Source organism: Nycticebus coucang, chromosome 11 (assembly GCF_027406575.1).
Source record: "Nycticebus coucang isolate mNycCou1 chromosome 11, mNycCou1.pri, whole genome shotgun sequence".
NCBI lineage: Eukaryota > Metazoa > Chordata > Mammalia > Primates > Lorisidae > Nycticebus > Nycticebus coucang.
Genome location: NC_069790.1, coordinates 118,942,716 through 118,959,140, shown reverse-complemented (window position 1 = coordinate 118,959,140; position 16,425 = coordinate 118,942,716). Strand labels below are relative to the sequence as shown.

General features: G+C 42.7%; 1 protein-coding gene and 1 long non-coding RNA gene across 7 annotated transcripts in view; one reads left to right on the top strand and one right to left on the bottom strand.

Moving 5' to 3' along the window:
- Positions 1-3,991: 3,991 nt before the first annotated feature.
- Positions 3,992-14,634, bottom strand: LOC128560399 (uncharacterized). Its single transcript, XR_008372946.1, has 3 exons — positions 14,513-14,634; positions 11,735-11,909; positions 3,992-4,473 (listed from the first exon to the last, which is right to left on the bottom strand). It is a non-coding gene; the product is annotated as an uncharacterized LOC128560399 (long non-coding RNA).
- A 147-nt stretch (positions 14,635-14,781) lies between these two features.
- EZH2 (enhancer of zeste 2 polycomb repressive complex 2 subunit) overlaps positions 14,782-16,425 on the top strand; it is a 70,100-nt gene continuing 68,456 nt past the window's right edge. For 3 of the 6 annotated variants that reach the window (XM_053608350.1, XM_053608353.1, XM_053608346.1), the window contains exon 1: positions 14,782-14,933. The gene's annotated coding sequence lies outside the window, so the exon portion shown is untranslated. Of the gene's footprint in view, positions 14,934-14,971; positions 15,089-16,425 lie in introns of those variants that run through there. The other 3 variants (XM_053608351.1, XM_053608347.1, XM_053608348.1) reach the window with 3 other exon arrangements.

Genomic DNA, 16,425 nt, shown 5'->3' with positions numbered 1-16,425 from the left:
AGCCAAACTGGTACCACAAAATATACATGCCATAAAATAAAAATAAATTATGTATCGGTGTTAGTTTTTTTCGAGTATTGTAATAGAAAAAATAGCCTATCTAGATTGCTTTTGAGCACAATATTCTGAGGATCTAGGTTGACTGTTAGATGAATGCATTTTATAAAACATGTCAATTTTCTAATCTTATGAACTTTCTCATTTATTGGGGCAATACCATGGGCCTCATTGGCCTCTCAAAGCAGTCTGGCTTGTGTTATACACACCCATAGAGGACTAGCAGCCTGAAGTTTTGCTCCCAGTGACCTGCCACCCTGTTTTGGCAGATCCCAGCCCCAGGGCTTTCCCATTGCTCAGGACCACAGGGAGTGTGTAGGCAGCTCCTAACATCCCTAGCCACAGCTCAGTCCCCATTGCTGCTTAAAAACATTTTTTTCCCTCATGATTCTCCAACATGGTCTGTATCCTTTTCTAAAACCTGGTGTTGGGCAGTGCCTGTGGCTCAGTGAGCAGGACGCCAGCCCCATATACCGAGGGTGGCGGGTTCGAACCTGGCCCTGGCCAAACTGCAAGAACAACAATAACAAAATAAAACCCGGTGTTAACTGAGCACACAGAGGAACATTTGAAGAAATTTCTCAGAACTTAAACCAGCAGGAGCTTCTTTCTGGGCCTGAATTTTACCCTCAGCCTCCATTCTCACCCTTTATTGCACATGGATCTGAACAAAAGCAATCTCTGGGATTTTAAATGTTTTCAAGCCATATGAATGATTGTCTTTTTCATTTGTTTTAATGATAAAAATTAATTCCTTTAAAAAGAGTATTCTATGAGTAAATTAAATGTGTCATTTATATACTATGGAGTACTACTCAGCCATAAAAGGATGAATTAATGCCTTTTGCAATAATTTGGATGGAACTGCAGACCATTTTCCTTAGTGAAGCATCTCAAGAATGGAAAAACAAATACCAAATGTTCTCTCTATTAAGGTGGAACTAACCAATGAATACACATGTGCACAGAGGGAGGTAAAACTCAGTGGAAATCACATGGTGAGGGGGGGGAGCAAAAACCTACCTGGTGGGTGCAATGAACACTGTCTGGATGATGGGCACTCCTATAGCCATGACTCAAGCAATACAAAAGTGATCCATGTAACCAGGAATGTTTGTGCTCCTTTATTATTTAAAAAAAAATTTTTTTTTAAAAAGGGCATTGTTAAGAAAAATACTTTTGGTATGAATTAGAATAGACCATACTCCTTTAACCTAAGAGAGCTTTCATGGGAACCACAAGTCAATAGTTATTCATTCAACTAGCCAGTGGCTATTACTTCTCTAACAGGAGTGGCATAATTTAAGGGGGTGCTTTGGAAATGGGTAATAGAAATAGAAAGGCAGTCAAGCCCCCTGTGGGGATGAAATACAAATTATTTTTATAACTGATATGGCACAGACACCCACCACTAAGAGTGAATGCTGGTGATAACTGGCCTATGTGGCTGTATGGTTGTCATGTCTACATTGGACTGGACCAACCCCACTTTGGCACCAGCACTGGTTCCCATCTCAATTACCCCAGCTTTGACTCTAGGCTTCTGCTAAGTGCTTTTGTAAAAAAAAAAAATCTATGTGGAAAGTAGAGAATTTGTCACTATTTGGGAGATTTGATTTAGGAGGCAATTTCAAAGATCTTGAGCACTTAGTAGTGAGTCACCTCTTAAACTGTGCTGCCGTCTTTATTTTTATTTTTTTGCAGTTTTTGGCTGGGGCTGGGCTTGAACCCTCCACCTCCGGCATATGGGGCCAGCGCCCTACTCTGTTGAGCCACAGGTGCCGTCTCGCTGGTGTCTTTATTTAAGAATGAGCATTGTTACATGGTCACACGTTCTGGGAATTGGCATCCTTAGTGGTGGCTTCCATAAAGGACTATCATTTTAATGAAATGTCAAGTCGGGTGGCAGATGTCTGACTTAGTTGGAGAAACTTAAGGCTATGAAGAAAAGGAGGTTATTGTTAGATTAGAGCGATAGGTGAAGAAGTATCATGTTGCAAAGGAGAGGGAGCTGGATTTGGAAAGAACAACCAGATATCCCAGTTTGACAACCAGCAGTGAGGGCACAGCTTGTGCTGCTTTCAGCATGTAGGTTGCAGGATAAATGGAGTCTGTGGGAACAGAAACAAGTGCCCCAAACAGAACTTGTGATGAGCTTAGCTCTGTGTTGATGCTCTCTATACTTGCAATGGTTTTTTTCTTTTTTTTTTTTTATAATGGGTTTGCAAGTTAGAAGTTCTCTGGAAAGACAGCTGAGTGAAAAGAACATAGGACTATGGAATTGGCTCTGGGGCTTCACATATAACAGAGTAATTCCACCAAAGAGAGGGAGGCTAGCTCTGGTGATTTTTCTTTTCTTAACCATACTTGTATTATTTAAATGTTTTACATTTTTTTTTATAATCTAAGAAGTGGTATTTAAAAATGTTATGGTTTGAACAATTAATGAAGAAGCACACAGTGCAGTTTAACTTTTTTTTTTGTAGAGACAGAGTCTCACTTTACCACCCTCGGTAGAGTGCCAGGATGTCACAGGACTCACAGCAACCTCAGCTCTTGGGCTTCTGCGATTCTCCTGCCTCAGCCTCCCAAGCAGCTGGGACTAGAGGCGCCCGCCACAATGCCCGGCTATTTTTTTGTTACCAGTTCGGCCAGGGCTGGATTTGAACCCGCCACACTCAGTATATGGGGCCAGAGCCCTACTCACTGAGCCACAGGTGCCACCCGCAGTTTAACTTTTTAAAATTATAGAAGTAGGCCAGGTGCAGTGGCTCACACTTGTAATCCTAGTAGTCTGGGAGGCCGAGGCAGGAGGATTGCTTGAGCTCAGCAGTTAGAGACCAGCCTGAGCAAAAGCAAGACCCCCATCTCTACTAGAAATAGAAAAATTAGCCGGTGTCATGGCATGTGCCTGCGGTCCTAGCTACTCGAGAGGCTGAGGCAGGAGGATCTCTTAAACCCAGAGTTTGAGGTTGCTGTGAGCTACACTGAGGCCACAGTGCTCTAGCCCAGGTGACAAGGTGAGACTGTGTCTCAATGAATAAATAAAATTACAGAAGAAATACATGAATAAGTTCTTATTGTAAAAGCACCAGGGAAAGCCATACTGACACAGCTGAACAGGAAGCTACCTGCTCAGGCTTGCTGTCCTCCTGTCCTTCCATCCCCACAGGGACACGGTTTTGTGTGCACCCTTCTAGGCCCTTCCCAAGCATTTTCCTTTGTCTACATGTGCATGTATCGCTTACATTTACATAAATGCAATCATACTATACATACTGGTTTACAATTTACCTTTTTTTTTTTTATGAGACAGAGACTCAAGCTGTTGCCTTGGGTAGAATGCCATGGCATCGCAGTTCATAACAACCTCCAACTCCTGGGCTCAAGCGATTCTCCTGCCTCCGCCTCCCAAGTAGCTGGGACTACAGGCGCCTGCCACAACACCCGGCTGTTTTTTGGTTGCAGCCTTCATTGTTGTTTGGCGGGCCTGGGCTGGATTTGAACCCGTCAGCTTTGGTGTATGTGGCTGGCGCCTTAGCTGCTTAAGCCACAGGTGCTGAGCCTATAATTTACTTTTTTCATTTTTTGAGAAAAGAAAAAGAAAAGAGTGCTGTGGCATCAGGGCTCACAGCAACCTCAAACTCTTGGGCACAAGTGATCCTCTTGCCTCAGCCTCCCCAGTAGCCAGGACTACAAGCGCCTGCCACAATGGCCAGCTATTTTTAAAGGTCAGGGTATTGCTTTTGTTCAGGCTGGTCTCAAATTCTTGAGCTCAGCCAATCCTCCTGCCTTGGCTTCCCAGAGTGATAGGATTACAGATGTGAGCCACTGCCGGAGATCTTTTAATTATACTTTTTATTCCAAAATTTAAAAAACAAATGTAACTTTATTCATTTAATTTTATCCATTTCAAGAGCTGCATATTATTTACTAAATATATACAATATATACATACATATTTACAACATAGTTGCACCCTAGGTCATTTAAGTAGAACTTGAAAGACGGACATGAAGCTGTTGCAGTGACTATCCTCATCCTTAGGTGCATGTATGAAAATTTTTGCAGGCAACATTCCCTGAAATGGAATCAGTGGGTCAGACAGTAAATACATGAACGTGCTCATAATGACAAATACTGCTGACCCACCTTTACAAATGACACTGTCACTTTATACTCCCCACCCGGATGAGTCCTGTTTCCTCAGGTCCTAGCATTTTGCTGACGTATGTTGAAAAACACAGCAAAATGTATCAAGAATGTTTGGCAGGTTTCTTCCTTTTATAGTAAGAAAATGTGTTTTCAAATTACATTGCAATGTCGCTTTTCAAGACTGAAAGCAAAGACATCAAAATGGTAAAAGTGGTTCCTCTTGGGAAATGAGCTGTGGGCAACTTTCATTTCTTTTGGAATCTAAAAAAAAAAAAAGACAATTAAAAACGACAATGTTAACATTAAAATATAAATGTTATAGGAAAAAAATGGTGGTTGTATAAAAGAGAGAAAGGTAGAATGAGAAAGACACCAATAATAGGTTCATGTCATTCTGCCATGGGATGGAACAGAATTGGAGGGCTAGTGTGTTTATACTGCACAGCAACGCTAGCTTGGACCTTCAGGACACACATACACTTATTCAGATAGATATTAGAGTAGCTTCTTTAAAATATTATTAAAACACATGTAATTATTACAATTTGAAAGTAGAAATGAGTTAACACCTTGGAAAAAATTGAATAATCTCATTATTTTATGGGCAGATCCAGACTACTTTAAAATAACCGTGGCTTATAAAACAGTGTAAGGTGTGCCATATAATAAAATTAGGGACAAAAATGAATGTCTTTGGTGGTGCCCATAGCTCAGTGGGTAGGGTGCCTGCCACATACCCTGAGGCTGGTGGGTTCGAATCCAGCCCAGGCCAATAAAACAACGACAAATGCAACCAAAAAAAAAAAAAAAAAAGCTGGGCATTGTGGCAGGTGCCTGTAGTCCCAGCTACCTGGGAGGCCGAGGCAAGAGAATCACTTAGAGTTTGAGGTTGCTATGCACTGTGACGTCACGGCACTCTATCCAGGGTGACAGCTTGAGACTCTGTCTCTCAAAAAACAAAGAAGAATGAATGTCTTTGTACTGAGGTTTTGCCAGTGTTTATTAACTATTACACATTTTTTACTCTTTCAGTTGTAAAATATTGGGCAACTAATAATTCTTTTAAGATTGTCCTAGGATAATTTTTGTATGAGATTATTCAAAAGTGAGCTATGAGTTGAATATCTTACACAGTAGTCTAAGTTCAGTGATTTAATAAAAATATTTCACAGGGGAGTTATGTGTGATAACATTACATAGTGAATAATAAGCTCTATTACTTGATGTATTGCCCTTAACTTAAAATAGCTACCTTGTTTCCCTGAAGCGCTCCCAAAGATGCGCTAGGTCTTATTTTCGGGAAAACAGGGTACTTTTAAAAATATATAGCTCCCAGCTGAAGTTTTATCACTACTACTGTTTTTCCTCCCAAAATATCATATACCACTTTAATAAATTTTATCAGTGGGAAAATATTTTCTCAAGTTAGGAATGAATTTCTGCAATTGGAAAAATTTCTTGCATTTAAAATAGTCTATTTTAGCTGATATTATCAAGAGTATAGCTACGTTTGCTCTCTTTTGGTGATAGTTTTTATGGAATATCATTTTCCATTCTTTTACTTTCAAACTATTTGTATTTTTTACTCTAAAGTGAGTCTCATGTAGACAGTTTTTTATCCATTCTGTCAATGTCTGGCTCTAATTGTAGAACTGAATCAATTTGTATATAATTATTGATAATGAAAAGTTTCCCTATAAGTTTTGTTTTGTTCCTCAGTTTTCCACTATAGCCTTCCTTTGTATTAAATGTCTAGTGTATTATTTATTCTCTTATTTTTTACTTTTTTTCTTGAGTCATCTTACACTGAGTTTTATTATTATTTTTTTTTGTATGAAAGGTTTTTATTGGCAAGGGAGGGATGCTGCAGAGCAGCACCAAGGAAGAGAAAAGGAGAGAGAGGGGGAGAAAAGAGAGAGAGGAAAGTGAGGTGGGGAGGAGGGAAGAGAGAGAGAGGAGAGAGGAGGGGAGAGAGGAGGGGAGAGAGGGCGAGGGAGCTACACTGAGTTTTAAATATACACTTTTAATAACCTGTGTATTTATCAATTATTTTCAAAACACATTTTTTTCCCACAAAATTGTCAGAAAGAGAAAACCAGTATGTCCTAAGAAAGATACAAATCACAATGCTGAGAACACGATGAAAAGCCTTCTGTCTGATGTAGAGGAATTAGCTGAAAAGGTATGTATGTATTCTGTTTCTGGGATAGTCTTCAAAGAAAGGATTTAACTGATGTGAGCCTGGCCAGACACAAACTACTGAGGCTTAACAGCCATGCAGTGACCCATGTGCCTTAAAATAAATCAAAGCCAGACATGTGGAGAAAGTTAGCATACTCGGTCTCTACCATCTCTTCCCATTTTTATTTAGTTTCTTGAGAAACTATGTTTATTGGGAACATTTCTATGTACTTGCTGCTGGTCAATATGGTTGATATATGTTTCAATTAGGATAGTCCTTCAGCTGTTTGCTTAGCATTTTGCATCTGAGAGTTACAGAGCATCTTTATTATATAGAACACAAAATTTAAACGTTGGCTACGAGATGCATTAAATGATAAATAAAAGACAAAGGAATCATTCTGAGAAAGATTTTGCTCTTTGGCAGGAAAAGAAATTACTTCTAACCTTCATTTTACATCACAGACTAAAATACATTCCAGGCAGATTAAAGAATATCAATCTCAAACTCATAACAAAATAGAACTAAATAATCATTAAACCTCAAAAGGGAGTAACTCTACATTTAAAAACTGTATGAAGAATTACAATAAAGAGATAATAAAGTTGATAATATAAAAATTCAAATACACAGTAAAACAACCAAGTAAACAAAAGTCAACTAGACAAAGAAAAATGTTGAGGAAAATATGATTTGCAAAATCTGTCACTTATCACCAGAAAAAAAATTAAAACATGAGCCAGTCAGTGGAAAAATATCCATCCATCCCCCGTACGAATCAAAAAACTACAAACTGGGCAGCGCCTGTGGCTCAGTGAGTAGGGCACCGGTCCCATATGCCGAGGGTGGCAGGTTCAGGCCCAGCCCCGGCCAAAATGCAACAAAAAAATAGCCGGGCGTTGTGGCGGGCGCCTGTAGTCTCAGCTGCTTGGGAGGCTGAGGCAAGAGAATCACGTAAGCCCAAGAGTTAGAGGTTGCTGTGAGCCGTGTGACGCCACGGCACTCTACCCGAGGGTGGTACAGTGAGACTCTGTCTCTACAAAAAAAAAAAAAAAACAAACTACAAACTAAGTCACAGGCACCATGTTTCACATATTAAAATGGTTAACTATTTTTTTTCTGATGCTTTCAGACACTGGTGTTTTACTTTGAAAACTATCAAAGTTCCTTTCAAAACAATTCTCATGCTCTGCAAAAATAAGTTAAAATTACTCTGATGTTCTTTCTCTTTTGACCTTGTACCTCCTAGTTTTTTTTTTAATTAAAGTGGGAACTCAGGAGTCCATTGCCCATCCTGAGATTCCAGCAATGGCTCATTTGTGGGGTTTTTCTTCTTTTTTTTATTGTTGAGGATTCATTGAGGGTATAAGAAACCAGGTTACACTGATTGCATTTGTTAGGTAAAGCCCCTCTTACAATCGTGTCTTGCCCCCAAAAGGTGTGGTACACACTAAGGCCCCACCCCCTCCCTCCTTCCCTCTCTGCTCTCCCCTTCCCCCACCCCCACTGTGTTCTTAATTGTCCTTATATCAAAATTGAGTACATAGGATTCATGCTTCTTCATTCTTGTGATGCTTTACTAAGAATAATGTGTTCCACTTCCATCCAGGTTAATACCAAAAATGTAAAGTCTCCATGGCTGAATAGTATTCCATGGTGTACATATACCACAGCTTGTTAATCCATTCCTGGGTTGGTGGGCATTTAGGCTGTTTCCACAGTTTGGCGATTGTAAATTGAGCTGCAATAAACAGTCTAGTACAAGTGTCCTTATGATAAAAGGATTTTTTTCCTTCTGGGTAGATGTCCAGTAATGGGATTGCAGGATCAAATGGGAGGTCTAGCTTGAGTTCTTTGAGGTTTCTCCATACTTCCTTCCAAAAAGGTTGTACTAGTTTGCAGTCCCACCAGCAGTGTAAAAGTGTTCCCTTCTCTCCACATCCACGCCAGCATCTGCAGTTTTGAGATTTTGTGATGTGGGTCATTCTCACTAGGGTTAGATGGTATCTCAGGGTGGTTTTGATTTACATTTCTCTAATAATTAGGGATGATGAGCATTTTTTCATACGATTATTAGCCATTCGTCTGTCTTCTTTACAGGTTCTATTCATGTCTCTTACCCATCTTATTTTTTACTTTTTTAAAAGTTATTTTCTTACTGGTTACTATAGATGTTATAATTAACATCTTAATTTACTACAATATAGTTTGGATTAATACAAAACAAATAACCTTTTTGTTTTGGTTACCATATAATGATAAAAGGGTCAATTCAGCAAGATGACATAACAATTCTAAAAATATATGCACCCAACACAGGAGCACTCAGATATATAAAGCAAGTATCAGAGCTACAGAGAGAGAGAGTCCCTTTTTGTCCAAAACACATTATATAATAACCTATAATAACCTTTTTGTTCAAAAACTTAATTTTTTTTTTTTTTTTGTAGAGACAGAGTCTTACTTTATGGCCCTCAGTAGAGTGCCGTAGCATCACACAGCTCACAGCAACCTCCAACTCCTGGGCCCAAGCGATTCTCTTGCCTCAGCCTCCCGAGTAGCTGGGACTACAGGCGCCCGCCACAACGCCCGGCTATTTTTTGGTTGCAGTTTGGCCGGGGCCGGGTTTGAACGCGCCACCCTCGGTATATGGGGCCAGCGTCCCACCCACTGAGCCACAGGCGCTGCCCTCAAAAACTTAATTTTAATAATATGTTTTTGGAGCTGGGTGTGGTAGCTCACTTTGTTCCATTATAGCTCTGTTTGTTATTATGCTCTTATTATTATAAATTACTTTATACATTATGTATCTCAACATAGGGTTATAGTTATTGCTTTTATGCAATTGCCATTTTTATTAGATATATTTAAAGTACAAAAGATTGTGTTTTAATATATATATACATAGTGAAATAATTCAAGCAAATCAATATGTATTATCTGTTATCTTTTTAGTGGTAAAGTATCTAAAATCTATTCTCTTGTCTAAAATACATTATTAATTATAGCTCTTTTCTATAACTAAAACTTACAACCCTTAATCTCCATCTCCTATTCTTTCCCACATCCCTACCCTAGTAACCACCTTTCAATTATTTGAGGTTTTTGTGGATTTGTTAGATTGTACATAAAGGTGAGATCACCCAGTTATTTTTCTTTCTGTGTCTGGCTTATTAGCATAACGTCCTCTAGGTTCATCCATGTTGAAAATGGTAGTCTTTTTATTAAAGATTGAGTAATATTATATTATTTTATTATTCCCTTTTTTAGAGCTTCACTTTGTCGCCCTCGGTAGAGTCACAGCTCACAGCAACCTCCAGCTCTTGGGCTTACGCGATTCTCTTGCCTCACCCTTCCGAGTAGCTGGGACTACAGGTACCCGCCACAACGCCTGGCTACTGGGGAGGTTGAGGCAGGATTGTTTGAGCCCAGGAGTTTGAGGTTGCTGTAAGTTAGACAGATGTCATGGCACTCTAGCCTGGACAATAGGGTGAGACTGTGTCTCAAAACAAAACTAAAGAACACTGATAATTTCAAAGCAACAGGTCAAGAGATGGTCATAGACTTATACAAGGCCAGAATTGCCTTGTCTTTCCAGCCTGTGTTCTATGCCAACACACCATAGATCACTGAGTGTGTGTGCTCTGCCCATTGGCCCATAGGCCTGGGAGGACACAAGGTGACACAGAAACTTGCAGCTCAAACCCATCAAGGACCTGCAAGAGTTTGATGAAGGCACCACCCTGGACTTGGAACAATGGACAAGATCAAATTCAGGACCTTGTTGATAGATTATCCAGAGTTAGATCTCCAAGCTCACCCACCCCAAACTGTAATGCAGGAATTCCTGTTAGAAATCCAACTAAGGCTGGTCTTGGTTTCAGGGTCATGGTCACACAAGGTGCTTTTGATATCCTAGACAAAGGTGGCCTCTGAGAGGTAAGGAAATCAACCACTCCCACCTGTAGTGGGAATGGGCTGCTGAAGAGACCTAGTTCGCTCTGGTCTTGAGAGCCAGTCTAAGTCGCCCTAGCGCTGAGCTGGTTACCTTCTGACATTGGCATAGCTATTCCTTCCTCCAACCCCCAAATCCTTTCCTTTATCCTTTTCTTGCTTCTTGCCTTTCTCTTGCTTTCTTTCTTGAGAAATCGTTTTCTGTGTTCCTAAACCCATCCCCCAACTATATTCCTGATCTGGTACGAGCAGGCCATGGACCAAAACAAGTACTAAGCAAACGTCTGTCTGGTTTTTTATTTTTTTTGAGACAGAGTCTCAAGCTGTCACCCTGGGTAGACTGCTGTGGCATCACAGCTCACAGCAACCTCCAACTCTTTGTTTATTGATGGAGTACAGAAATAGATTTTGTAAACTAGCTTAGTATCAGGTGACCTTATTAACTTCACTCATTAATTCCAGTACTTGAAGATTATTTTGGATTATCTGTATATATACATAATCATGTAATCAGTTTTGTTTCCAACTCTTAACCTTTGCTAAAACTATGTTCTCTCACTTTTTTTTTTTTTTAAAGAAATACTGTTTTCCAAATGCAGCAGGTGTTTTACAAAGAATTTTTGAGGAAGCTGAGAACTGATGAATCTTACCATAATTCTGGGGCTATAACGAAGGAGAGGATCAATATTGTATAAAAGAGAGCATGGAAGATTGCTTGAGCCCAGGAGTTCTGGGCTATAGTAAGCTATGCTGGTAGGATGTCTGCACTGAATTTGGCATCACTATGGTGACCTCCCAGGATCAGAGGGACCACCAGATTGCGTAAGGAAAGATGAACCTGCCCAGGTCAGAAACAGAGCAGGTAAAAACTCCACTGATGAGCCATACATGACCCTTCATTTACTCATTCAAAAGACATTTACTTCTGGCTTGGCAGCCATAGCTCAGTGGTTAGGGCACCAACCACATACACCCAGGCTGGTGGGTTTGAACCCAGCCCGGGCCTGCTAAATAACAGTAACAACAACAACAAAATAGCCCGGTGCTGTGGCTGGTGCCTGTAGTCCCAGCTACTTGGAAGGCTGAGGCAAGAGAATCTCTTGAGCCCAAGAGTTTGAGGTTGCTGTGAGCTGTGATGCCACAGCACTCTACTGAGGGCGACATACTGAGACTCAAAAAAACAAAAAACAAAAAGACAGGCGTGAGCCACCATGCCTGGCCTAGAATGCTCTTCTTTCACTGAGTGCTCCCTCACTTTCCAAGTTTTTCTTCAAATGTCTCATTCAAATGAGGACTTCCCTAACAGAGCTATTTTAAAATTGCAGTTATTTGCACCAATGCTTCCCTCCTTGCACGCTTTATTTTTCTCCATTTATCACCACTTACCTCATGCACTGTATAATCATTTTGTCTTTCACTTCTCTTCACCTTATGGTGGGGGTTTCTGTTTTGCTCATATTGTATTCCTAGCACCTAGAACAGCGTCATTGGCAGAGTAAACACTCCATAAATACTTGTTGAATGCTGTATGAATCCCATTTATGGGGTTGAAAGGGAGGTTCTGTGAAGTGGAGAAACAGAAAGGTAAGTCCTATGATGCCAACAGCCTTTCTTTTGTATTTAACCTTCTCTAGTTCCCCCAGGACAACACTGAGGATATACTGGGAGCCAGTAACCAGGCCTTAGGGAAGGTGCAAAGATGAGCAAGGTAGAGCTAAGGCCTAGACTTTGGGAGATTTAAATGCATTTTTGGCTTCATCCTCTGACTGTAATACACATAGTGAATCTTTGTCTTTAACAGAGGACAGGTGACCTACCAGTAATGCCAATAACTATAATCTGAACATTAACATTTTTCAGACAGAAATAAAAAGCTTTGTGACTCTCATCGTCCATATCCGTTTTTGTGTTTAGCCTGGCTTTCTGCTGCTTCTATCTAGGCCCCCTGAGTGTGCATTCTCACACACACACCATACATATGCATATTAATTTTTCCCCTCCACTGAAATGATCACAAAGGTCTGTCTAACATTTTCTTGCTTTCTTGGGTTGGAAATCTTCAGGCTTTTTTGTAGTAGAAATGAAATATTCCTTCTAACTTTACTGTTTTTGATAATATACAAAAATTGCTGCAAGACACCACATGCTCTCCATACACAATGAAGTCCTTCTGCAATGTTTCCACTTTATCCCTTTTTCCTGCCATCACTGTGACCTAAATAAACTATCTTGCTTAATTGGATGTCATCACTGAAGTAAGTCAATATTGTGAGCCCCCTTTCCTGTTCCAACCTGGCTTTCATATTTATACTTAAATGTTATAAATATATTTTATATAGTCTGATTTAGCTCTCTATCCTCTAGTTATATTCTAGAACCCTCAGCTCTAGTTATATTCCATACAATCACTAAGTAGATGTTCATGTCCATCTCAAGGGCCATGAATGACCCATCAATGGAGATCTTTCTGTTTTCAGGAGTCAGCTGAAATTTCCTTTACTAAGATTTTTTGGGGGGAACAAACGCTTTAACAGTTAATTTATATAACATCTCACACTATGTTGCATTGATTTATAAATATTGCTTTGACAATATATATAATAATCTAACATAATTTCCTTGATTTTCCTCTAAAAGAATGCCCCCATTGTTTTAATACTTATTATTAAAGGAAGGATAAAATCAGTAGTTTGATATGCAACTTAGGCATAGTTAATATTTAAGGTTTAAATTGCTGGTTAAAAAAGCAATTGTAAATTGCTAGTCTAGATGAAAACATCTTACCGAAGAAAAGAAATGTATTGGTGACTGTTGGGTATGACAGCTGGAATTTGTTAAAAGTATTTTACAGTCTCATCTCACTTGCATAACCTGCATACTTCTATCATTTATTCATAGGACAATTTTGTTTGTATTGGGGCACAAGATTTGCTTTTTTCTATCCATCTTTCAGCTTCCCTTTACATACACATACTGAATTGGTTCAGAATATATTCGAGGAATGGCATAGTGATTTAAGGAAGGTGGCAAAATTACAAGCTAATTCACCTGAGGGAGAATTCTGGACAGTTACTAAAAATCGTAGTCATTAAAAAAAAAAAAACTCATTAAAAATATAAAAACATTTCTTTAGACTTCTAACCCAACAGTTCATATAGAGTATCCCAAAAGTCATGCCTGAAGTTGCCATACATAGGGAAAAATGGGAAATTGTAACCTTTATTTGCAAAATATTCGTTACAAAATTGTACAAAATATTTACTAAATGTTCTTTACGTGTTAGCCTCCTAAATTTCCCTTTTTCCCTATATATGGTGACTTGAGGGACACCAAAAGTTGACCATTTTTCACTTTCCAGTCTGACCTCTCCATGTGGAAACTCATTTTACCCGGCGGTAGATGAATCCTATTAAAAACAAATTCGAACCATCCTGAACTTTACTGCCAGATAAAACACAGGGTAGATTGTATCTCAAGCAAAATATTCTTAATTCCTATGGGTTGAGGAAGATAGCAAGATCATTTCTTTAATAACTGAAAAATGTTGCAATTATCCCAACTTTGCAGACTCAGTAGATGGGGCAAGTGCCCTGCACTGATCCTTGACAGACGATCGTTAACACCGACACATACTTGGAGCTACAAACGGGCTGGCAGGGCTGGAATGCCGGCCTTTCCGGGTTTCTAGGGCGATGGGCACCACCAGACCTGCCAGCCAAAGTCCATCGGCCGAAGTGGCAGCCTCTTATGAAGTAGTGGCGACGGCTTGCTCCGAGTGTGGAGTCGCGCCGGCCATCCCCGGCGCGGGGCCCCGGACGCGTGTCGCTGGCAGAGCCAGCCGTGCCGGGCCCCGTGCCCCCTGCTCTCCCCGGGCGCCATCCCGAGCGCCGGCCGGCTCGGGCCTCTGCTCCGCGCGCGGGGAAAAGAGTGCAGCGGTTAAAACCGTTACTACCCCCTGGAGTTTTGAACTGATTCAAACTTGGCTTCCAGCCCCCGCTCCGCCCCTCCCCGCCTGGGAACTCCGCGGTGCCGGTTCCCGCCAAGAGCCGCGATCGCGCCGTCCCGCCCTTCGCCCGGTTCCCGCCACCCCACCCTCCCCGCCTCCTGCCCGTACTGGGCTTTGGGTCCCTCCCAAAGTCCCTCTGTCCGCGCCCGCCGGCCCACCGCCTTCCTGAGAGGAGCCGTGTGTTCAGCGAAAGAACAAAGACACGGTGGCGACGGCTCTTTCACTCAGCGGGCCGCTTCCTCAGAGCGAGCCCCGTCGCCCGCGCGCCCGCGCACGCGCACGCGCCGCCCGCCCGCGAGCCCTGAGCGCACTCTGCGTGGGGCTCGCTCGGCGCCTCCGAGCCCGGCGGGCTCTGTGATTGGATGGGCGCCCGCCTCGCGTCCCGCCAATCGGGGCGGCGCTTGATTGGACTGGGGGGGCCAAATAAAAGCGATGGCGATTGGGTTGCAGCGTTTGGCGCTCGGTCCGGTCGGGTCCGACACACAGTGGGACACAGAAGGCAGTGGAACCCCGGCGGCGGCGGCGGCGGCGCGTGGGGGCGGCGCGCGACAGCGGCGCGGGCTGGCGCGCGAGGCGGAGGTAACGCGCCGCTGTTGGCGGCAGGGCCGGCGGGGCTCCGGGAGTGCGACCCCGCCGGTGGCGGCGCCAGGACCTCCCCGCCGCTGCTGTGCCGGTCCCCGGTGTCGCCCAAGTGGGGCTTACGGGGGGCCGCTTTTGTAGGCGCTCGGTGAGGGGTAAGGGCAGACCTCCTTGGAACGGGCCGTGAGGTTCGCACTGGCCCGCGCGACCTCGCGGGTGGAGCAGCGGGGATCCCCCAGAGATGCGGGGTGGGCGCGAGGTGGGGGGCGTGCGGGAGGTTCTTCTCCCGGAGCCCGCCCCGGTTGAGGCTGGGGCCGGGGGGCGTTCCGGTGCCGGATCGGGTTGGCTGCCCCGAGCCTCAAGTCTCCTTTGTGTGGCACGGCCGTGGCGGGAGAGCCCGGGTGGGACGGGACAGACACAAGTTGTAGAGAACGAGCCGCCGAGTCCGTACTCAGACAAAGGACGGACTGTGTCTCGGGAGGGCTCGGCGTGAAGGAAGGGCATGACACTCTGGCCGACCGCGGGCTGGAGAGGGGCGTGGGAGGCGCGGGCCGCGGCCGGGGGTGGGCAGGCTCGGCCCCCGCTCGGCACACGCCGTGGGCCCTCTGGGCGCGCGGATTCCGGGCAGGGGCCGCGGCTGCTGCGGGACGGTGCGCGGGGGACCTCGGAGTCGCCTCGCCGCTGACATTTACCCCGAAGCAACCTGAGAGCCCCCTTGTCTCCAGCGGTCTCCTCGTCTGGCTTTATGTTAAGTTTGAGGGAAGAGTCGAGCTTTTCGCCTCTTTCTTGATTTTATTCTTTTGGAGGGTTTTGTGTCGAGTTCCGACTTCATTGTGTATCTTCCACCCGCCAAAAAAATCTGTGCCACGGGGTTACTTTTTGAAAATGGGAAGAATCGAGAGAAAGCACTATATTTTGGAAAACTGGATGAATGTTTAGTGAGTTCCCACTTTCTTAAGAATGGTAATCTTTAAAGAAAAAATTACAAGCTGTTTCGGCCAACTTGTGTGATCCATCTGAGAATGGCGACAGGTGCTAACGAAATCAACTGTCATTTAGTCAGCGATTATTTCTCAAGTCCCGAGGGTTGAATGAGGATGAGGTGGTAGAAGTAAGTGATCAAAATAAAATGTCTGTGACAATTTTGTGTGTTTAGATTATATGGTTAACGATTTGTTATTAATTGGTCTTGTTTTCTGTGAACAATAGCTCTGGTGAGTCAGGAAAGACTGGATACAGAAATGTTTGTTGGTTGAAAAATTGAATCTGTGCTGCCCACAGTTAAACTTTTCTTGTTTATCCTACAGGATCTATAAAATTTTAAATTCATTTGGAAATTCAAATGTCTTTGGTATTTAAAGATATTTTAGTACAAGGCGTTCTAAGTTTCAAGCAGGTCTTTATCAGTTTAATATTACGGCATTTTAATGTCACATAAGACATTTGAAAAACCTTTAAAAAACAACAATGCTGTCACAGTTGAATGTAGTTT